This window comes from Aplysia californica, unplaced genomic scaffold (assembly GCF_000002075.1).
Source record: "Aplysia californica isolate F4 #8 unplaced genomic scaffold, AplCal3.0 scaffold00225, whole genome shotgun sequence".
Classification (NCBI taxonomy): Eukaryota; Metazoa; Mollusca; class Gastropoda; order Aplysiida; family Aplysiidae; genus Aplysia; species Aplysia californica.
The window spans coordinates 393,833-417,782 of record NW_004797495.1 but is presented as its reverse complement, the minus strand read 5'-3'; the positions used below and the strand labels follow the sequence as shown (position 1 = coordinate 417,782).

Here is a 23,950-nt window from a genome sequence, read left to right as displayed (position 1 = left end):
CACACACACACACACACACACACACACTCACACACACACACACACACACACACACACACACACATACCTCATATATATTTGAATGAGCCCTATAATAATATACAAGTTTATCGTTTGCTTTTCAAATACGTTGATCTCTAACTTTTTTTTTACATTGGGCTTGCATTTGTCGACAGAGTTCCTTCGGTAAGCATATATATTTGTTTACCCTCTGTTGTTTATGTCTGTCTCTTGCTTTTCTTCTCTTGTACTGAGGGACGTAATTCTGCTGATGTGCTCTAACAAACCAGCACACAGTAAAAGATTTTCAAACAATAACTTAATACGCTTTACTCATATCTGTTTAGTTATGGTGGTTGTTGTAGGCTGGAGGGAATCTTGTTTCTCAACGGTGTATCCCTTTAGTTTGTCTGAGGTACGGAAAACCAATGTTTTGACAATTCAGCCCCTGACAATAACGTATGGAAGAACATTTCAGTAAATAAAGCTTCCGTGATATGTCATATTATGTAGCGATGTCCCGAAACGAATGTAGTTTACAGACACGGGTAAAATTATGCTTCAACTAAGAGACCTGGATATAGCAGAAGAAAAACAAATAAATAAAGTTGCGGATTCGGTTTCTCAACTGAAAATCACGACCCTGGGGTAAGGTGTTTTTGTCCTGTACCATTTTCCTTTGTGCGGCAGGGTCGTCATCAATAACGAGAGCTGAGATTGAGAGCTCTCGGCACTGTGTTTTCAGCCGTGAGGAAAGCACTCAATGCCTGGGTGAGAGAGTCATTGACATTAAGTCAAGACGTCCCTGCGAAAGGTTAAATGTTCACCTTTGTCTCGGGGTAAGAAGTGTAGTCCGTGGCCAACCCTTTCAATGACTGTCATTGTTTTTTCGCCACAATGGACACAATTTAGGTCATTAAGTAATCAAGCCTCCTCTTTGCCTGAAAGGGAAGGCCCGAACGAAATGAGTGAGATATAGCATTACAGTAGAAAAACAGAGAATCGACAAGAAGGTAACTTTCCTCTAATGATGCAGAACTGTTAAAGTGCATAGAGCACCAATGTGCCTAATCATATTTATAATAGTAAGGTTTCGAGCGACCTGTTTTAGTTCTCATGGATCTTAATCGCATTGTATGAATAGCAAAAGTGTAGTGTGTAACATCTTTTCGGAGGTCAAATAAAACATGAAAAGTTTTCTATTATGCCGGTTTAGGCTGCATTCTGCTTTTGGGATCTGTTTCAGCCTTTTATTGACTTGGAAAGACTCTCAGCTATAGCTGAGGATACTTGGGTTCCAATTCCTACCGTAATGTATCCGAAAGCTAGATGCTTGGGGGTTAGAGACAATTCTTCCCATCATTTCTGAGATGGAAGTTCATCCTGACGCCCAGGCCTATTTACGGGACCACTTCCTGAAGTCCTCGGGGCGACATCGTAATGGTCTGTGGATCCGACTGTTCCACTTTCTCCACCACGAGCAAGAGCCTTAGGCCTCTGTAAAAGGTTTTTCAGTCCACTTGGTGATGTTTGTTCATAGTTTCATTTGTCTGTCTCTCCTTGTACATGTAGAACAGTTTCCGGATTACATGGTGATCTTAAGATGTGTTTGTACCATCAAACTATAATTATTGTTCTTTACTTACCGATGTGAGAACACATTCATTTAGGTGTGGAAAGTATAGGTTGGGGAGGGGGGATAACCCTTTGGAAAGTCAACCGGCTTCCTTCGTCTAGCTGTATTGTCGTCCATGTAGGAGATAACTATGATTTCCAGGGCTTGTTTTTTTTCTTTTCGACTTTGCGTGTACTATGAGCGTCCTTTTTTTACGAGGAAACAGAAAGGAGTAAAAAAACAACAACAATACTATAGTACTTGTCTCCCCTTTACAAATTAAGAAAATGTTTTAGGTCTCGGAACCATGGTTTCTGTAGTCAATGACATTCAATCCCTCCCCCTCCTCCCCCTCAAAAAATCAAAAGAAAGAAAAAAACAAACCCCAACAACATTAGAAGTAGTCCTGATCAATTGAATCAGTACAACTTAAAAAAAAAAGGAAAATCACATCATCATCATCTATCGTGCCCCAACGTGCGACGTAATTGTGACAAGAGACTTGTCTGTGAAGCGAACTTCACACTCTAAAGAACTGCCGTCGAATTCATCTGGTATCTTATAGGATGACAGGATGCAAGAGTGATCATGTGCAACTCAATCTTCAAAATGTCACCTAATTTTCCGATACTTGTTGCTTATGGGTCGAACCTTACTTTTCACTTACACGGTATTGTTGTTTTGAAATACAATGTAAATTCTGTATTTGCTATTCAAGTCTTTGAAAATAAAACATTTTATATTAACAACTCACATCATTCTTAAAGAGGAGTAAACTTCCAACTCGCTTTCACTTTGCGAGTAATTTTTTGTGGCCTTTACCAGATTTACTTCCCATATAAAATATATTCAGGTCACACGAAAATGGTCTTTCCGTACTTGTTTGTAATTTTTACTCTAAAAAAGAAATAAGACAATATGACAAAAACTCACCGGCAATCTTCAAAGAGAGCTGACTCAACTGGGAAATTCAATTTCATTAAGAAACTCAAGGAAGCCGTAAAACGGCTTTAAGACCATGCATGGAGCTCAGATGAATACAAATTAAAAACTTAATGATACAGCTGCAACGTTTTGCATAGCCTAAACAAGAATTATGAGACTTGAATAGTCATGCTAAAGCTGCCAAACAATGTTCTTAATGAGACTTTTATTGGATCTGACAAATCTCTATTGCTGATGTTCCTGGAGGGCTATCTTCCATCCTTTTTGTTGTCAACAAGATGTGGCTGAGAGGAGGGATTGTGGTTTAGGGGGGGGGGGGGGGGGTCATGAGGGGTTTGGGAGAAGGGGAAAGGGCCAGGGCTCGACATACCCTGAGTGGCCGAATGGACGTCCACTGACAGAGGTCACAACTCCTTCATTTGGCGAAGTACGACTCTAGCGAGATAATCTTATGAGCCGAAGATTGTTGTCTTTTCTCCTTAATTATTACATCTTCTGATCTGTTTCGTGTTGATCTGCCCACATAACTTTTGGTTCGGTAACCCAAGAGCCTTCCCCGTTCCTTAAATAAACGACCTATTATGTGCATACTCGGGTTTTGACCCTTACAGGAGAGAGGGGAAATGGGAGCAAGGTGGGGAGGGGCGGTTGGAAAACAAAATCACGAAACACGTTTTTGACCTTTGTTTTCTCTTTTAGTTTTAGTATATTAAGTTGCTAAGTATCTATTTTACGCAGTGTCCTTGGAACGGCAGTTTTACTAATAAAGGTTTTAATTCCCTTCTTATAGGGTATCAGTCAAATGCTTAATAGTGGCATTTGAGCCTGCATTTTTTATGATGTTTTCTCAGCCTTTGAGCTTGCAGTCGTGCTTGGGTGTAGTGAAAGAAAAAGTTTAAGAAGATACTCGAAATCCCATATATAGTTGTTAAATTCGTTATAAATGTGAATTTGGTCTGTACGTGTTTCTTTACTGTGAATATCTGGGACGAAAGAGAACGAAAGAGAACTAATAATGTAGCTATTAATGAGTCGGAGTTTAAGTTGGATAAATTCTTTGACAAAATTAATCACATAATCTTTGATCAGTTTAGATCTATGCTCTTGCCACTTGCACTTATTGTATAGGCCTATGCCTAAAACTACAGGATGGGAGAGAGCATTTAGCTGGTGTGGTAAACTAATCTTCTTCTTCTTCTTCTTCTTCTTCTTCTTCTTCTTCTTCTTCTTCTTCTTCTTGTCTTCATCTTTCTTCAGCCCATGCGATGCACTCATTTAACGGCCCAGAGAAAGGGATTAAAAGCTGAACAGGAAAAGACACTCCGTCTTCTTTAAGACGCAGATTACACCCATTACATTTTGTATGAGCTCAGAGCAGTAATGGTGCTGGATTATGTGTAAGGTGACACGTTTTGTGCTGGCGACAGCAGAAATGGAACAAGATTATAAGGAGGAATACAAGATTGTCAAAAGCCTAGACTCTTGCTACTTCTGAAGGTTACGCGCTTTGTCTAAGCGATACTTAAAGAAACGGATACATAGCATGCACTCGAACCTGTGTAAGACGGCCACACATTGCTGATGAGAATAAGTGGTCGTGTAAGACAGGTGGCCGTCATACACAGGAATGATCAAAATGAAGAAAACAAACTATTTACAGTTGCCGTATTAAGCAGGCGGCCGTTTTGACAGGTTCGGCTGCATAATATGTCCTATGATCGAAACTGATGGGCACATGTAGGCAGATAAAAGAAGGAATAATACTTACTGAAGAACAAGGACTTCGTCAGAATAACTTTGGAACATTAACGAGTTTTAAGAGGTAGGAAAGTATGCACTTGGGAATCAGGTTAAAGTTTTATGACAAAAGATACCTAACTGTTTATGGACTTAGTGGACACACTATTATTATTTCCGACTATCAGCAGACTAAAAGAAATATCATTGCACATTGCTATCCATTATACGAAACAAATCATAAACATGGGTATGTATATTTCATAATGTACGTGTAATTGTCTGACCTTTTCATTTTCGTAGAAAAAAGCTCCTATAGAATTGAAGACCCTACCTGCAGAAATTATGCTTCATTCTTTTTTAAAGTTGCCAAAACGGGCCTGTCTTCAAGCATTGTCGAATGTCCAGAATGCGCGTCCTTAAAGTGTAAAATGAGATGAGAGGAGCAATGTTCGTGTTGAAATTAGAGGGAAAAATGTAATATTTAATATAGTTGCTAGGCTGATTTCGAAGAAGGCTTTAAAGGGGGTGCGGGGTTGATTTTGTGTGGAATATGGACGTGGGGGCAGGGAAACTGAGAATATTTCTGAGTGTTCTATGGTCTTCTGGGGTAATAATGTTAAAGTGTAAAGGGCATAGAACCTTGCTGTAGAGCAGAGTTTTTATTATTATTAATAATAAATTTAATAACTGAGAACTATCACAGACATCTTCCATCTAGCCGAGCGAATGAAAACAATCCTGAGAGAGAGAGAGAGAGAGAGAGAGAGAGAGAGAGAGAGAGAGAGAGAGAGATTATGTGAAGCGGCTCATTCTGTATTTCTGCAGCTTTCCCCTGGTGTGCCTAGGAATTTTGTTAGCTCGATTTCAAGTTTTAATTCATATTGCATTTTGCTTGTGGTGAACTACTACATGGTAATCAAATGTTTGACCTGGCCAAAGACTCGTTTTAAAAAAATGTAACGAAATTGCTGTCTGTGGGCGAATTGAGGCTCACAGGACGATATTTTTCAGCCCTTAATTGGCATCAAAATTTAATGTTAGTTCAGCCCAAGGGTGGTCAATTTCTTAAAAGAATCCCCCCCACACACACACCGTTCTTGAGTTTTCCAGGATATCCAAATGGACCATGTGACTTTTTGATAGCAAATGACAATAGTATCTGTGTGAGAAGCTCTCATAAACCATTACATTTAATATGTCAAAGTACAGATCGGAACCGACTGCTGGATATCTTCAAACCATATCGAGGTTTCACTTGCTTAATCGCTCAAGACAAATGTGGTTGAAATATGTAAGATTAAGGCCGGTCCCAGAGTGGCTCTGTAGGTCTGACCTGTAGCTCGCCTGGCTCGCACCGTGCAAATGAATGTATACATTATCGTGTGCTAAAGCAGCGTAGCTGTATCGTCTGTTTTTTGTCAGCAGAGCTGCGCGATGCGTCAGACGTGTTATTCAACAGTGTTTTAAAAATGGCGGACATGTGTCGCCTCGCTTCGTGTTTATTTTCGACTGAAACTCTTCACAGATCATCAAAATCAACAAGAAGTAAGTATTTTTAGGTGCTTTACTCCTAAATATTGACCATCAACACTTGGTCCCAAAATCACCCAGAAATGCACTTTATCATACTTTGAAACTTCGAATCGAGAGGTTGACCTAGTTTCGACTGTTGTCGTAGGCCTAGATCTAGGTGTGCTTCTCTAGATTCTAGATCTAGATCTAGATATAGCCTTGCATTACCAATGTAAACTATCGTCGCGCGCAGCTGCAAGTGTGTTTGTGTGTGTGGGGGGGGGGGGGGTGCACTTGGCACATGACGTAAAGAAGAGTTGTCCCGTCTTGGTATAATTGGTCTTGGATTACACAGTACCTAAATATAGCAAGGCAGACCTGTCAGTTGCACACCTACACACGTCAACACACAGTGCGGCTGTGCTGACACACAGCGAGTGTGCCTCGCGCTCCCTGAGATACAGACGCCAACGCACAGTGCGGCTGTGCTGACACGCATTAGGCGTGCGCCAGGCGAGCTACAGGTCAGACCTACAGAGCCCTCTGGGACCGACCTAAGAACTGCCTGGTCTCTAACAGCAGAGAGTAGGTGAGAGAAGGCTCTGTTCTAAATAACTGTTCATGTTCTGAGCTGCATGCTATTTAAAAGATTGAGAAGATAAGACCAGCTGAACTGAAAAACAAAACAAAAGAAACACAAAAAAATTAAATCCTTAAAAAACAACAACTCTTGAGGCAGCAGGGCTCACCCAGACTCTCCCCTCAGCACCCGCAGGGTAATATGAGTTTGAGAACCCTGCTTTAACGTAACAGAGCGTAAGCATTATTTTTCCACATCCGTTGGCTTAAAAAATCATTAATAGTTCATTTTACCGAGTCAGGACGTCCAGGCGGTACAGAAAAGCATCTTCGTATCCAGGGACTGAAAAGGGAGACAACTTCCAGAAATCGTCTTTATCCGCTCCCCCTTGGGGAGACGTCCGTCCTTGCGGCGTTTTTCCAAATAATTAAGTTGATTTTTGGGAGAGTAAAGATGCGTTTTAACGGCACCATTGCTCTTTTAAATGCATGATTTGATTCACTTTGCGACCCGTTGTTCTTGTGAAATGCTAATGATGCCGAATTCAGGCTGAACGCGAACTGATTGCCCTCCGTTCTTTAAAATTACCCAAGTTAGGTAGCGTAAAGTTAGGTAGCGTAGTGCGTAAATCCATTCACTGGAGGATCATATTGCGCTTTATTAACAAGCAGTCACTATTTAACAAGTTTTAAATGTGCACTGTGGTCTGAGACCCGCAGAGTAATGGATGTCTAAAGCATACAATAAGTAAACTCACCGCACTCGCTCAATGCCACAGAAAGAGAGCCAGAATTCATTAGCAAAAAAAATGGCATTAAAACATTCACTGAAAACTGTCTGTAGTGGTAACAATGCTTGGAAACAAATTCCCGCATTTAGAAAAAAAGCTTTAATATATTTTAAGATATCCCTTTTCAATGCTTGTTGGGCGTAAAAGTTTGTCAGTTTACATTTGGCTCAAAGGTTCGAGTGAAGGTAGGAGAAACTACTACAATGGTTCATTGAACTTTTGTTGTCGTCTGTCTCTCCAAGGATAGCGACCTTATTTGCCACGCCTGCTCCTTCATTAAGTGTTTCTCAGCTATTTCGCTTTACATCTGACCTTTCATTAACTGTGTCAGGACCCATAGGATGTCTCAGCTTGGTGTCATTTTATAAGAACAAAATGTCATTAAGTTCACGACATGAACTCCGTTAAAAAAATTAAGCATTAACATTGAGAAAAACATCATGTAAACATGGATAAGCAAGTGAAAGAAAAAGAAACCATGTATTTTCCCTTCGTTCAGGTGTTTAACAATATAGCTGAGAATCAGATACTGTCATGAGAATAATTTTGAAAGTAGTTGTTGCTACGTGGTTCTAAATATAACAACAAATTCTGCCCAGTATACGCAGTGTCTGTTCATCAGTATCTTGACAACCTCTGTCTCTTATTAAATATTTAATTCATTGCTCGCCAACAGTATAGTAACAAGAGCTATTTTATGCTCGCTTGGAAATATGCAGGTGGACCGTTCAAAAATATTAGCCTCTTAAAGGGGGCAGAAGTGGGTGTTGGCTATAAAACAGGTTGACAAGTACTGTTCTAAATAGTATCAGTGGGGGTGTAAAACTTGTATATAAATTTAACTTCCAGCCCACACATAATGTTGACTTTTCTGACTTTCTTCCCAGCGAGAAGCTCAAAATAGAATCGCAATAACCGTTGGCGTTCAAGCAATATGGGAACAGACCTAACCGTGACGTTCAAGCAAAATGGGAACAGACCTAACCGTGACGTTCAAGCAAAATGGGAACAGACCTAACCGTGACGTTCAAACGAGATGGGCACAGAGCTTAAAGTCAAGAAGCTCCTTTGGGGAAAAGGGCGCCCACACCAAGAGCGGGACAAGTGTTGTCGGGGAAAAAAAGGAATAATAACATCGTTTCCGTGGCTACATATGGCGACATGTGGCCACGCATGTGCCATGGCCGCCTCCACAGAAAACCCTTAGAGTTAAAAGGTCAAGGAGTCTGCGTATAATGGTGTACCCGCTAGAGCTGTGCCCATTCAACTATACTATTCAAAATTCACGTGTTTTTTTTCGCTATTGACAACCGTTTGAAGTCTGGCAAAGATGTTCCAAAGGTGTACGATTTTTATGAATAATGGATTTTCCTCTCATTTTTCTTAACCCACCGTAAAATGAAAGCGTGCTTTATAAAAATACAAAAATGTGGCCTTTGTTGTACTTGATGACTGCAACACTGAATGATAAGTGGTGTCAATAAGAGGATTAAATTATGCCTCGAGGAAATATTCACCATTATTCAATAATATTTATTCACTAGTCTCACCATGAATAATGCAAGGGCCCATGACTCGCGAATATTGAAGTACAGCGAATGGCTACGCAAAAAATGAAAAGAAAACATGTGCAACGAGCTCTCCTTCCCCTATTCAAAGTTCGAAGCATTGTGGGTTGAAATGTGACGCCATTGTACTTCAGCGTCTACATGTAATGCAAAATAGGGTTTTGAGTAATTTGAGAAAAAAAATCAACAATAAACAAAACAAAAACGCTGTCAGACGCCGTGCTCACGAGTTCCATTAGTACATTAGAGGGGTAGGTGAGGTGGGAAAGACGACAGGGACCAAAAGAATTAGATTGAGCAGCTGCCGCGGGTCATGAAGAGGAGGACACACACAGGGTTGAGAACCATTGCCATGGGTGAGAAGTAGATTGTACTGGATGAACTAGACCTGAGTATAGCAATTATGGAATAGCAAATATTGTTAGTGGACTCACATGTCAGAAAGAATACACACACACACACACACACACACACACACACACACACACACACACACACACGCACACACACGCACACACGCACACACACCCACACACACAGACACACACACACACACAGACACACACATTTATTACATACCTACTCTAGCACATTATTTTGGGATAATACGAAGAACGACTGCAGTTTCATTTCTTCGAATTCGCACAGCACTGGCATCCGCTCTGAAGGTTTCCACAGGTACATGATAGTTCTATGGGTCGTTTTTTTTAAAAACTCCAGACAACTATTCCGGACGTTAAGGGACAACATCTACTGTAATACAGTAGTTTGTTCCCTTTTTTTAAAAAGGGCTTGGGAAGGGGGAATTTTCCCCCCCCTCCCCTATTTTCTTTTTTTTTTGGGGGAAAAAGCCCATTTTCCCCGGGGGGGGGGGGGGGGGGGGGGGGGGGTTAGGGGGTTAGAGTAGGGAAAGTTGAGTACGTTTCTCTAGGCATAAAATATATAATAATGTCCAATCCATCGAAACTAGGAGTCAAAGCTACATTTTCTATATCGCAAGTCCAACGTCATACCGTTCGCCCATAAAGGCCGAGGTGTTATGCCTCATGATCTTACCTATTTCTTTCGAAGAGATTCGTTCTTTATAAGACCTGATACATCCTCAAATACACTTTCTCTGGATTATAGAGCTTCTTCGTGTTGTGTTCGTATTGAAAGTCATAAGGCAAAAAAATATAATAAGTACTTCCACTTCCAATATTCAATACCTTATCGAAATATCACAGATCTAGATTCGACTTTCATTTCATGATTATTCTTGATCTCGATTTAGATATAGATCTAGATTCTAGATCTCATTTAGACACTGCGAACAAAATACACTTAGAACTATCCTTCGGCGTGCGCGCTTAATCCACTGCGGGAGAAATCTACTTTCATGTCAATACATTCATGATTTTTTTTTTGGTCTTGATCTAGATACAGATATTAGATCTAGACATACACACGAACACACTGAACACAATATTCTTCGGCGTTCTCGGCACTCCGCAGTGAATATACAATATCGAATGAAGTGATGGCGATCTCTACAAAAGGACTGAATTTAACTTAAAATAGCTTTCTTCTTAAACTTTTGATCTTAATGAAAATACAATAGTGCAACACTACGTTTGAAGTTATGGGTACTGGCAAAGTTTCTTATTTTTTCATTGGGTAGTTTCTGAGAATATACTGTTCGCAAAGTTTGGCGTTAGCTCCCTAGTAGTAGGATGTAAGCGTATGGATTCTATGCCCCTTTCAAACACCCTCAGGTTACTCTCAAGCAGCAGGACTTTTGGAATTATCGCTCATCTCCGATAGGACCTTGCCAAACGGATTGAGAGCCTCCACAACACTACCCGAATCCAGAATCGTCTTGTCGTGTATGTCGGTGTCGTTTAAAAAGTCAAGTGCATAGAGGGTACAATTTCTTCCTAGAGGTGCCGCTTTAATTAAATGCTTCATGATAATGATGACGATGATTGTCATCATGATTATTATGATGCTGATTATAATTATCATTTATATCATCACCATCATCATAATTAATATTATATTGTTATTGTTGCTCTTTTTGTTATTATTAGTTTGTTGTTGTCTGAATTCCCCGAAGAGCGTGCTCTTCGCCAGGGCCACCGCCTTCCTTGGGTAGCGGGTGAGGCAGTCCAACCTCCCTGAATCCCCCCCCAAGAGATGCCACCGCCGGACCTCCGTGGCGTGGCATCTCTGCAGCCAGTACTCCAGATCTTGGGGCTCCTCGCTGAACAATAGACAGCTGATTGGGTCCGATGTTTTGTCTATTCTATTTTTGTAGGCCTGCAGCCCAGTGAGGTGACCGGTTCTGATTTTTGCCTGTACTGACTGGTGTTGTTATTGTTGTTGTTGTTATATTGTTGGTGTTGTTGTTAATTTGGCTGCTCCTATTATATTACTATTTGCTTCCCGCAAGCATTTAGACCGACAACCTAAATCTTACGGCTTCGACTGTCAAGTATTGCTTTCAGCTCCCACACCAGTCGCGACTAATTGACACTAGTCTTTCTGTCACAATATCTTTGGAATAAACATGTATTTACAAAACTGAAATGAACGCCCCCCCCCCCCCCCCCATAATTCTATTATTATTATCATCATCATCCATCATCGTCATCATCATCATCATCATTTTTATTATTATTATTTCTATCTTTATTATTGTTACTATCATTACTATCATTACTATTATTATTATTATTATTATTATTATTATTATTATTATTATTATTATTATTATTATTATTATTATTATTAAATTATTATTATTATTATAATTATAATAATAATAATACTAATTATTATTATTATCATTATCACTATCATTATTATCATTATTATTATTATTATCATCATCATCATCATCATCATCATCATAGCTGCTCCCATGTCCACCTCTACTGAGCTTGCTTCTGGAGCTGTTAAATAGTTGGGTTTTTTGTTTAAAACTTTCTCTAGGAAAAAACCCCAGGACAATTCGATAAAAGGGTCACCTCTCGAGACGACAGTGCACGACATAAAGCAGACGACAAAGAATGGATACGTCATTCAGCAAAAACGAAATACAGCTACAAAAAATATTCCCAACAAAAGCAACGAAAACGAGATAAGGTCACATTCTCCTTATAAATTAACCCTTTTCATTTCTTGTGATTGTGCATTGCCGCAATTCCTTTATGTGTATATATATATATATATATATATATATATATATATATATATATATATATATATATATATATATATATATATATATATATTATATATATATTATATATATATATATATTGATTCGTATAAATATATATTACATATGCGTATAAAGATACAAATGTAAAGTTATCTATTATTAACTATATATGTTAGTGCGTATGTGCTTTTGTGTGTTTGCACGTGTCTGTTACTGGATGCACAACAGACTTCATTTGAAGAGGTCACACCTGCGAACAGAATGTGTTGAAGCAGGAAGAAGGAGAACAAGGTGTCACCCGTTGTCAAAACCGTGAGCATACAGCTGGCTGTCGAAGCCACGTCCTGTGGGATTATTGAACTGACAATATTTCTCAGGACAAGGAGACTTAGCGGATTTCTGTGGTGTCTGGTAGGGTGGTAGCAGCGTTGTTGTTGTCGTTGATTTTTGCTGTTTGTACAGTTGCAGTTGCTTACTTTTTCTCATTTCCCTCTTCGTTGTATTGCTCTTTATTTGTGCGCTGGGAGTAATTCGGGCAGAGGAAGGTGGGTAAAGAGTGTTAGTTTTTTTGTTTAAAAATCAACCCAAAAAACCCAAACCAAATTCGTTATAGCAAGGCTTATGTGTTTTTGGAGATCTCATTGTTCTAGAGCATTTTGTAAAAGAATAAGACAATGAGACATTGTTTTTGTTAATTTTTTCTGCCTTTTTAAAGGAATACATTGTCTGAAATTAAGAGATATTAATTTGGGAGATCATGATTAGAACTTATTTTTAATTTAGACATCAGAGGTTTCTATTTCAGGTGTGTAGGTGTATGTAACGGGAAAATATAACATGTACTCTGTACCGTAAAGCACAAAAAGAAACAATAACCACAAAACGGTTAATGCAGCTCGCCAGCTTTTATAAGGAAATCAAGTTTGCCAACTTTGATAACACCCAGTAATCCTTAATGGAATGAAAAGAAAAGTTTCCACCAAAATCAGAAGGAAATGCATTCGTACTGAACATACATTGGGCTTTCGTGTTATATTTTGACGTCATAGTAAAAAACCACTCCAAGGCGTTTAATGACGTTGTAGGATGTCACTGTTCTCAAATTACGCGATTTGTATACAAGCATACCATAGATCTACTCTTCAATTAAAGCTTAGGAAATGTGAGATGGTCGTATTCCTTCAATGTTCTAACTTAGGTTGTCGTATGGCTAGCTGTCACGAACATACATATTATTACATTATTATGTATATAGTATAGATATTGTCTTCGCCTCCGCATTTTCCAAGCTACAACTTCTAAATCATTCACTGTAATTGACCAGATCTTCTTTTATCATAACCGTTTTCGAACTATATTTTCGCTTTCTTAGTCATCGACATCTCATGTATTTGCATTTTCAACATAAAAATGGAAAACAAACAAACAAACAAACTAACAAAACAACTCACCAAAAAAACCAAACCCATTTATAAAAACTCGTAAATCAGGTTTGAATAATCTACCCTTAAATAAAGTGGAAAAGAGAAACAGGAAAAAAGTATCAATTTCAGAAAATAAGGCACAGTGTAAGCATTATCAGAGAATTTTCAGAGGTGGGGGAGAGGGGGGAGGTGGTGGTGGTTGGGTGCTGTTATGGTGTTTATGGTGAGCGAGTGCAGAGGCGTTAAGTAAGACCAGGCGGCGTTCATTCAGTGGGAGTAAAATAACGGAGGCTGAAAAGTAAGGAGAGATCATTTATGTTTTAGTTGTTCCTACCCCCCCTCCCCCAGAACACACACATACATAGAAACAGAGGTTGGTCGTGACAAGACCACCTCATTAGCTCTGCGGGTCTGTTTGGTTAATTGCATGCACGTCCTGGCAGGAAAAGAAAAAAAAGCTGACTCTAATGATGTCTGGGCGTTCTTGGTGTAGGTCATTCTTTCTGACTGCACATCCCCCCCTATTTCTCTCTCTCTCTCTCTCTCCCTCTCTCTCTCTCCCCCTCTCTCTCTCTCTCGCTCCCCCTCTCTCTCTCTCTCTCTCTCTCTCTCTCTCTCTCTCTCTCTCTCTCTCTCCCTCTCTCCCCCCTCTCTCTCGCTCGTTCGCTCGCTCGCCCTGTATCACTTTTATATCTTCCCCTCTCTCTCTCTTCGTCTCTCTCTCTATCTCCCTCTCTCTCTCCCTCCCTCCCTCTTTCCCTCTCTTTCTTTCTCTGCCTTTGCACATGGATTTCATCACTATCTATCTATCCATCTATCTATCTATCTATCTATCTATCTATCTATCTATCTATCTATCTATCTATCTGTCTATCTATCTATCTGTTAGCCTGTTTGTCTGTTTGTCTGTCTTTCTACCTAAGACAATTTCCCCACTTTTATAGCATCACCAAGGAATGTGCACGCACGCAAAGTACACCAGACAAGCTCTTATAGGACGTCTAATGAAGCCGCAGTCTTTTGCTGATCTGATCGATCTTTGTGAAAGGGGCCACCCAGACTGCAAAACTAGACTTTGTTTTCATTGCAAAATACCCTCATTGTTCTGAGAAGACGCTAACTCTCTATCCAGTTTCGAACCCATTTCACAACAGGTAGTTTTAAAGATAGCGTTAGGTGTTGAACAATCTAACACTCCATATGACACAACGAACGAATTATTTTCAAAACAGATCTCCAGGTACCAGTCCTGACATCAGTTTTCAGGAAGAATATTCCAGACACGAAGAGAAAAAACACGAAGACTACTCTGATTACAACCTTTACCCTTTGTGTGGCGGATCAAGTTCTCGAACTTATCACCTCAGTCGGGCAAATTTCAGACTGTTTACCAGATAAATGTGGGAGACAAAGTGGTGAAATCAAGCGCTCGTCAAAATATTCAAAATAAAGAACTCCTCTCTGTGTGGATTTTACTTAAAAAACGTAGATTAAAGGCACAAAAAAGTGATTTGTTTCAGTTTCCATGGACTCCCAAGCTAAGGAAATAACATTAATTGGCAGCCATTTTCTCACTGATTTTACCTCTGAAACCAGGTGACCCCCATCTACCTCGTTCGCAAATATTTCGACTTTTATTCAAGATAAATAGATATCTTTTTCAACCAAAGCAAGACAAACAAACACACATTAAAATGGTACCAATAACTCTACATGCTCCAAAACTGACGAGAGCCTTATTCCACCGCGTCGTGACACATATTATTGTATTTGGAGGTAAATATCAAGACTCTAACGACACAAATTTGATCATTTTGGGGCAGGTCATTTTGACTGTGCCTGCTGTGGCGAGTCAGGTCAGAGCTGTAGCTCACAAAAAGGTACACTTTTCCAGCAGGAAATCGAGCTCTCATCTTTTGCGTGCTAGACGAGCAGCCTAGTTATAGCATGTACACACGCAAATATGTCCCGGGTACAACTGAGGCATTAATTGCACGTGAGCCCAAATTATTTTACTCAACAGCCCCTCACCATCACACATCCTTGCCCTGGGTGTGGATCCTGCTTAAATCAGTTGCGTGAGGGAATTTAAGGAGAGGGGAAGGAGAGAGGTCGGGGGGGGGGGGGGAGGGAGGGTGGCCGATGGGACTGGCGTTTATTTGAATACGTTAAAGATGCTTCCAACTTGCTTTTAATAGAGGCAGAAACAGAAATTGTCAGTTTGGGAGATTTCGAGACAGTTATACATCCGTAATCTTTTTTCAAACATACAAAAGGTTAGCATTCCAACTTAAAAAATCTTTGCAATAATTGGCTATGACGCTATTGTTGAAGTTTTGGTGATGTATTTACATTTATAGCGGTTTTTTCGAAAGGGGGCTGGGGGTAAGCTTATTAAGCCTCCTCTGACTGCCAGACAGTTGTGTCTTTAGCCCAAAAAATTTTAGAGGTATCTTAATTTGGCTTTTTATAGAGAAATACAACGGATGCAAAATGACAAACCTGTTGGTTTTGATATTCAAAGTCTTCTTTAGTTTTTTAAAATAAGAATTTTCCAGCATTTGCTACACAAATATGTCATAAACGTGTGGGAGATTAGAGCTGTTACTTAAGAGAGTAACATGCACAGCAAAGAAGGAGGAGAGATAAGGACGATAGAAGTTTGGAAGAGTAAACCAAACCAGATGACCCGCAAATCACTGATATCAAAGTCCCATCTCTGCCTAAAGAGTACTTTTTACTGAAAATGAACGGACTCTTGTTCTGTTCTTTTAACAATGGTATTATTTTGGTAAGTAAATGTCGAATGCGCTCGGAACAGAGTCGCTTCTCTAAGCTTGTGCCTGCTTTATACGCCCGTCGCCAAACTATGAGTCATTAAAGGAGGCAGGCTGTTTCGACCTTGTCTGTGAACGCCAACGCGAGCCGAACGAGATACGGCATACCGTCACAAAAAAAGAAAATTTGTGATAGAATAACTTCTCTATACGAGAATTTAACTAATGTTTCCTAAGTGCACTGCGAAGAGCCAGGACATTGCTTCACAGACACGACCGGTCACGGTTCTATTTTTTTATCACGATTTTTTGTGCGGCCGTAACCCTTGGTTGCCCCGTCCTTGGTTTTACAGGGACATTTCCCGTTGTCTAGAAACTTTCTTGCAGCCTTCCAGATGTCCATTGGTGAGCATTAAACATGCTGCCACGCACCTTTGACTTACACTGGCGATGAGAATCCCATTGGTGCGGTTGTGCTCTCAGTGCTCAAACTTGGCCTAGCGTTAGGAGTAAAAGTGAGGCAGCGTGGTGGAATCAGGCTCTCGTCAATTTTTGAGCATGTAGAGTTATTGGTATCATCTTAAAGCTTGTTCACTTGTCTTTATTTGGATGAAACAATTATCCATTTATCTTGAATACAAGTCGAGATATTTGCGAAAGAAGGAGGTGAGGGTCACCTGTTTTCAGAGGCAAAATTAGTGAGAAAATGGCCGCCAAAGATTAGTTATTTCCTTAGCTTAAGAGTCCGTGGTAAATTTACATTTTTGTGCCTTTAATCAACGCTTTTCAGAAAAATCCACACAGAAATGAGTTCTTTAATGGGCATGAAAGGTGTTGAGTCAAAAAATAAAAATTTGATAAAAATTCCCAAACCTGGAAAAATGCAAGTTTTTTCACTTTGATTATTTTGACGAGAGCCTATTCCACCACGCTACCTCACAAAAAGATCAATTTAAGAACTGAACGCGTTTTCTTTCTCGCAACAATTACGTGCTGATGTGTAGAGCAATCCTGTTCGATTCATTGCAATAAGAAAAAAATGTAGGCAATAATATTTTACGCGTTTTCTCGCAAAGTGAGAGATGACCACACCAACAAAAGAATGCTTATCTAATGGCCAGATGTGGACAATAGCTCACATTATGTACATTTCATCAAACATATAATTTGATAAACGATTCGTGCCATTGAAAAGTGAGGCGTTTTTGATTGAGTTGAGTATAGTTTTCTTAGGTTTCGTCTCTCGTGTACATACAGTCACGATCTGCCGTCAACGTCCATATCATGTATCTGTATGAATCACATTGTTATTACCATCACTTCTGTGCAAATCCACCAGGTAACTCTACCCCTTCCACCACCCCCTTCTCTCTCCCTCAGTCTGTCTGTCTGTGTGTCTGTCTGTCTGCCTCTCTCTATCTCTCTCCCTCCCCCCCCTTCTCTCTCTCTCTCTCTCTCTCTCTCTCTCTCTCTGTCTATTTACTTACTTTTTTCATAATTTTCAAGCCATTCAGCACGCTAGCACACTATTAAAGTATGTGTTCGCTCTCTTGTCACCTTTTCATGAAAGAAAAATCAAACTGCTCTCCACAGATGATGTCCGTTAATTAGAAACAATGTGATTACAGCCTTCCCACGCTGGGCAACAATTACGCAGAAGCAAAACGTTTCATAACTTTTTTCCGGCTGAAGTTGCTTAAGGCTGTCCTGAAAACCGGTTAAGGCAACTGCCCTATAGGGTTAACACAAAATCCCTTTCAATATTTTGGGAGATAAAGGTTAAGTGAGCTAATAAAGAAAGGGCTTCACGCTTCTCAGCTGCTTGAGTTAACGTATGTAAGAAAAATAAAGTGTGTACATACATCTATTACTACCTAATAACATGCATTCTTCGAAAACGTTTCCAGCTTACATTTGTTCATAGCTGCGGTGCTCTTAGATTAGTAAACCAATATGTCTCTACTGGATACGCTTTTCCAGTTACGCGTTTTTCTTCTCAGTGGAAGTTTTCTTCTTTTGACTTTTGGTATGTTGGAACCCCCTATACACCACACTGACGCCATGATGTCTGAATCGGAAATCCCTCTCCTGTCCCCACAAGGCGAAAAAGGGACGTCATTCGCCACCCACACTTAGATAAACCAACAATGGGACAGGGTCGGTTTTCAGCCTGTGGTCAGCTTTTCCCGTCTCTCTTCCTATTGTCCACAAGCACACATCATCAACAAGGTCCCCCTGCCTGTTCCCCTGACTCGCGAGGCCAAAAAAAGAAACATCCACAGACGCAGTACAATATGTAAATGTAAAAAAACAGGGATTCTTGTATTTCGCCCACGAAAAGAAAAAGGTCAGCAGTGCTGTAATGATCTTTTCTCTGATGAAAGGATACAGTAAAAAATGTCTGTGCGTTGCGATAATTTTTTTTTCGGAGCGTAAATCTGATTTCGGACTTCACATAGAGATCGTCTCTATTATTGTGGTTATCTAAAAATACCCAAAAACCTACCAAAACCACTCCCTCCCCCCTTTTTCTGAAACTGCACGAATGCTTAAACTAACTCTAGCAGTGTTCTAGAAGCATAAAAGAGCAAGTATATTTTTCCAGTGCGCAAAAACACTTTAGGTCACATTTTGAGTTCAGATTTGTTGTGATAAATGTCGATCATAAACACTGTCCGTCGTTACTATAGAAAGAGAGAGAGAGAGAGAGAGAGAGAGAGAGAGAGAGAGAGAGAGAGAGGGGGGGGGTAGACGAGAACGAACAAATTGATTTTGATAGTTATTGTTAGCTATAGTTATAGTAAACGCTGTAGCAAGTAGGATCGGTTGTGTCAGTTCTGTCCTATCCAATTAGTGGCCTTACGTCTTGTTCTCCAAAGCCCCCCTTGTAACAATTCTAATCTTCTGGCGCTCATATTATGACCTTATGCAGTTGCGAGCGCCGTAAAACCTCTACTAAAACAAAACAACGCCCCCCCCCCCTTGATGAATGCACAATCACAGTTTTGTATCTAAGATTCCAGCGTTAATAGGGCATTTCCCAGCTAAATAAAGGATGTTTTATAAATGATCTTGCTAATTAATGTACTATAAAGCGCACAGAGCTTGCTGTCGAGCGGGGATTTTCGCTACACACGTTATTCTTATTCTAATTTTCATCATAAACCAGTTCTTCCAGTTTTGTCTTAGCAGTTTCGATTTCGCTACATGCTTCTTGCCCAACCGTCCCATGTCTGTGGATTCTGTATCGGCGTCTGTTGTGTATCAATCAGACACTTCGCAGTCACACACTGGAGACCGGAGTTCGATTCCCGAAGAAGGAGAATTTTTATTGAGTATCTGTCTTTCTGCTAAGATGTTGTATCTCTGTGGCGCCAGTAGCACAGTGGTAAGGCTACCGGGCCCGTAATAGGAAGATTGCGGGTTTGGGGGTTCTTGTCTAAACTTGGTCAGACGTTATTTCCTAAAAAGTCAGAGGTCTGCGTATGCCGTTCATCGGCGTCGCTTTCTCCACTGGGGCCAGTCCTCTGTCTCCTAAAAGTTTTAAATGTCACACTGAATATCAAGTTGACTCATAACGTGCGCATGTATCGTATTTACAGTCAATATACCGTCATTCAATAAACCACTAATTATATTTTTAAACCACCATTTTGGCCACAAAATAAATAATTCAATGGTGAGATGATACACACAGAATCTGTGACGAAATAACTACGCATCGGTGACAAACTTGAGACACATACCCATGGCTTAGCAAAGAACTCTGAACTTATGTCTCGAAGGTCAATTTACGGTTAACTTGTCAAATTATTTGAATTTTAAGTTTTTAATATTCTGTTGGACGTTTTTGCTGTCAATTGTCAAATTTAGCCTCTGTGGTAAATAGTAAATTTTAATATTATAAATTATTATATCTTTCTCGCAAGGAAACTGATCTATTGTTTGAAAGCTTCTTAGTTGACGTGATGTCTAGCTCCAGAACCGATATGCAAGAGCTTGTGTCTAGTTGGCTGATGTGTCCACCTATTTGATTGACTAATATTTAAGATTTTTTTTCAGCATGTTTTTACGTTCTTGGTTAGGCAGGAAGTTTGGTTTATTTTAGGTAGAAATTGAGACAGGGGCATATTAGCTGTGTTGCAGCGAAATTAGAATACTGGCGGGATTGGTAAACCCGACTTTGTAAGAAAATTCATACAGACAGAGTAGACAGTTTAAAAAATATGTACGTTATTCAAAGACCCCCCCCCCCCCAAACAAAATAACCTGTCTGTTGTGTAATGCTTAAAGAAATTGTAAAATTACACATCTTTAAAAATACTTTTGGACGTTCCCCCACCCCCAACCCCAACCCCCCACACGCTTTTACACACATCTTTATATACATATAGGAAGACCCAAAAACCAACAAAAATACACATACAAACACATACAAACACAAACACACAAACGCGCTCACATACTCAAAAATACTCTCTCTCTCTGTCTCTCTCTCTCTGTCTCTCTCTCAGTCTCTCTCTCTTTCTCTCTGTCTCTCTTTTTTGTTTTCCCTCCCCCTCCCACTTCTCTCTCTCCCTCTCTCTCTCTTGCTCTCTCTCCCTCTTTCTCTCTCTCTCTCTCTCTCTCTCTCTCTCTCTCTCTCCTCTCTCTCTCTCCCAAATACTCACACACCCAAATGAACACAGGTGCACACACACACACACACACACACACACACACACACACACACACACAAACACAAACGCACAAACACACACAAACACACACAAACACACACACACTCACACGACAGAAAACAACAACACTCACACACACACACATATACGTACGCGCGGGCGCGGGCGCACATGCAAACACAAAAAACAGAAACAAACATACACACACACAAACTTTTAAGGACGCATATTATTATAATGCACACTTGTACACATTTATACTTCCTCTTACATTCCTGTAGCTCAAACTGTGCATTTATTTCATTTCATAATAATGCTAATAATAATATCTTAAACGACAATACAGATAAAAAGACATTATATTATTTTCAATGCCTAACGAAATTGATTCAAGTATTGCCAAATATTCGGTTATACATGGAACCTTTTAAGCAGAACATAATATGGAAAGGAAAAGGAATTAGAATACTTTTTAAATTCCCCGCTGTTTCTCCAAAAAAAAAATGAATGTCTGAGCAAGAGAAGGAACATCCGTGAAAAATCAAGATCTTATGTTTAAAAAATGTGAAAGGCAAAATGTTTTTTTTAAAGAATTCGCAGAGTTTAAAAAAATGAATTTTGTTTGTTTACTCTTTCATGGATCTAATGTCACATCGGCAATAGAGATATTGCAAGATTGTTTATCTGCTAGTTTATGGACGGTATATGAAAATGTATTGTTTGCAAGGTAATGATATAACATAGAATTATTATTATGGTAACACTTTCTCGTGTTTAGGTTCTACTTGAATTAATAGATCTTCTCTTCGCTTGTGTTTTTAAAATGTGATCTGTGAAGTGCGTATGATAATTAGTTATCGTCAGCCTAATGATTCTTTAGACAAGTCAAGCTTCAGAGGCTTTGCACCTCCACACACGACATTTCAAGTGAGGACGATAGTAATGCTACATTGTGAGAACAACACAAAAACAACATGACATTTAAATAATCTACCTGGGAAGATTGCTGTTAATGTCCTGGAGCTGAGCAGATTATAGACGCCGTCGACCAAATGCAACAACTGTTGATTCTCAAGAGTTCTTCAAAAGTCCTTTTCGAAAATTGACTTGAGCAGGGATCTTTTCTCTGGTACCTCGAGTTCTTTATATTTTTATTTTCAAGTTTGTTTTTTGTTTGTTTTTTACTTTTCAAGTTTTAGCAAAAAGTTTTCAACTGTCCTTACTCGTTTTACCTTGTGTCTGTTGATTGTTTAAACTTTCGATGCCAAACTAATTTTTCTGACGGCAGCCGTTGTACAAACAAGGGAGGGGATGAGGGGTGGGCGATTTATATAGCCTACCTCGCCTTCTCGCGCCGGGCTCTGACCGCCCTACCAGGAGTTGTTTCCCCCTAGTTGCTGTCGTGCTTCCACTGGCGTTGTCGTGAGCAGCAGGAAGGGAGACAACTCACGTGCGTCGCTAGATTAGGGAGTGCGTGGGTGAGGGAGGAGGGGAATCCATAATAGCATTAGTAGACACAGAACGACATCGAAGACGTCACCGTAGAACGATACCGAGACGAAACAAAGCTCTACAGCGATCGGAACTAGTGTTTGTGGTTCTTTGATATCGTTTCATATTCAAATATTGTGACTATTTATATTTCATCTGTGTAACATTTCTGTTCTATGTCGCTTTACAACACTAAAATTATAAAGTACCATGAGCATAATACGGTGTATAATTTCTCTTTGTATCCTTTTGGGTCGTTTCAATGGTGTTCTGACGTGATGTTTTTTTGCAAAGATGCTTCGGTTGTTGTTTTGTTTTGTGTATCGACATTCTCGTCGTATGTTAATTGGTAGATCAACAGATAGACCCTACTTGTAAGAAAGCATTGTATGGTAAACTCGTTCTTGTCTATGTAACGCATGTTTGTTACCAGCAGTTCAAACTGTAAAATCATGGAACAGGTGGGACCATTTGGGCTTGACAGGATGCCATATTTTCAAATGAGATTAAAATGTAGTGTCCCTGTCAGAGTTTCGTTGCGAAACTTGATTTTAGAAAAATTGATCACGATACTGTGTGCAGAGTGGAGCAGAATGTACTAAATAGAAACAAATATTGGAATGAAAAGTATTTTTTTGTAATGCCAATTACACGTTAGACTCCGCTGGAATGTAACAACTATTTCAGCACAGTCTGGCTCTATCAGGCAGACTTGAGGAAGCCCACCTCCTAAATATAATTAAACTTTGTCGATTGAGGAGAAGAACACGTACAATCATAATGGCAGGGCAGTAATCAGCTTATGAAGTCATGACGCGTTTGCCTTTCACGTACACATAATCGCACAAGTTCTTTAATTAAAATGCTATCTCATTATAATTTAAAGATTCAATCCAAAAGTCGTGTGTTTTTCGTCATTGCATGTATTCAAATACAAATCCTTTTTTTTCAAATCTTTGTCACATGTGATGTTACCGAAAAAGGGAGGGGAAGAGGGATCATCTTTATGTTCTCTTCAAGTGGTGGCATAGTATTTCACATTTTCGTGTAACTCCCTTCTGTCAAGTTTTCAGGGCACTTGAAACAGAGCTTGAAACCTCTGGCACTAGAGAAATGCAGCATATCTACTTCCTGTTACAATGATACAAACATTATAGCACAGATCTAGTCACACACCAACCAACCTCTTGAAAATTATTTCTTTACTATTAACCCAAATAGTTTAATTACCCCCTAGTACTTACATGCCAAGAATAACTGTTTTGCGACGCAAACGTGTTGATTTTTTTTCCACTTCCCCAGTCCCTCCCCCTTTATGGATTAAACCTCCCACACAGGGTAATAATGGCATGCAATGATAACTCACCAGCGCAGAACCTTTTCTGCATGTGTAATTACCGTATCGACGCTTTAGCGGTAGATGGCTGTGCCGTGTCGTCTGCTCTGGAACAAGCGGAAGAGAGACTGGAATAATATTCTGCACACGTCAATAAAGAGAGACAGCGACGCTCCAGTAAATAAAACGTGCAAACTGGTGCGATTGCCTGTTGATTTGTTTCTGTTTTCTTTTGTTTTGTTTCTTTGGGATTTGTTTTATCTTACACAAAAACAGATACAGCGGAAG

General features: G+C 39.7%; 1 protein-coding gene across 1 annotated transcript in view; it reads right to left on the bottom strand.

The window, feature by feature from the left end:
- LOC101854331 overlaps positions 1 to 22,152 on the bottom strand; it is a 65,308-nt gene extending 43,156 nt beyond the window's left edge. Inside the window, exon 1 of the mRNA XM_005099772.3 lies at positions 21,830 to 22,152. The gene's annotated coding sequence lies outside the window, so the exon portion shown is untranslated. The remainder of the gene's footprint in view (positions 1 to 21,829) is intronic.
- Between the last annotated feature and the right edge of the window lie 1,798 nt (positions 22,153 to 23,950).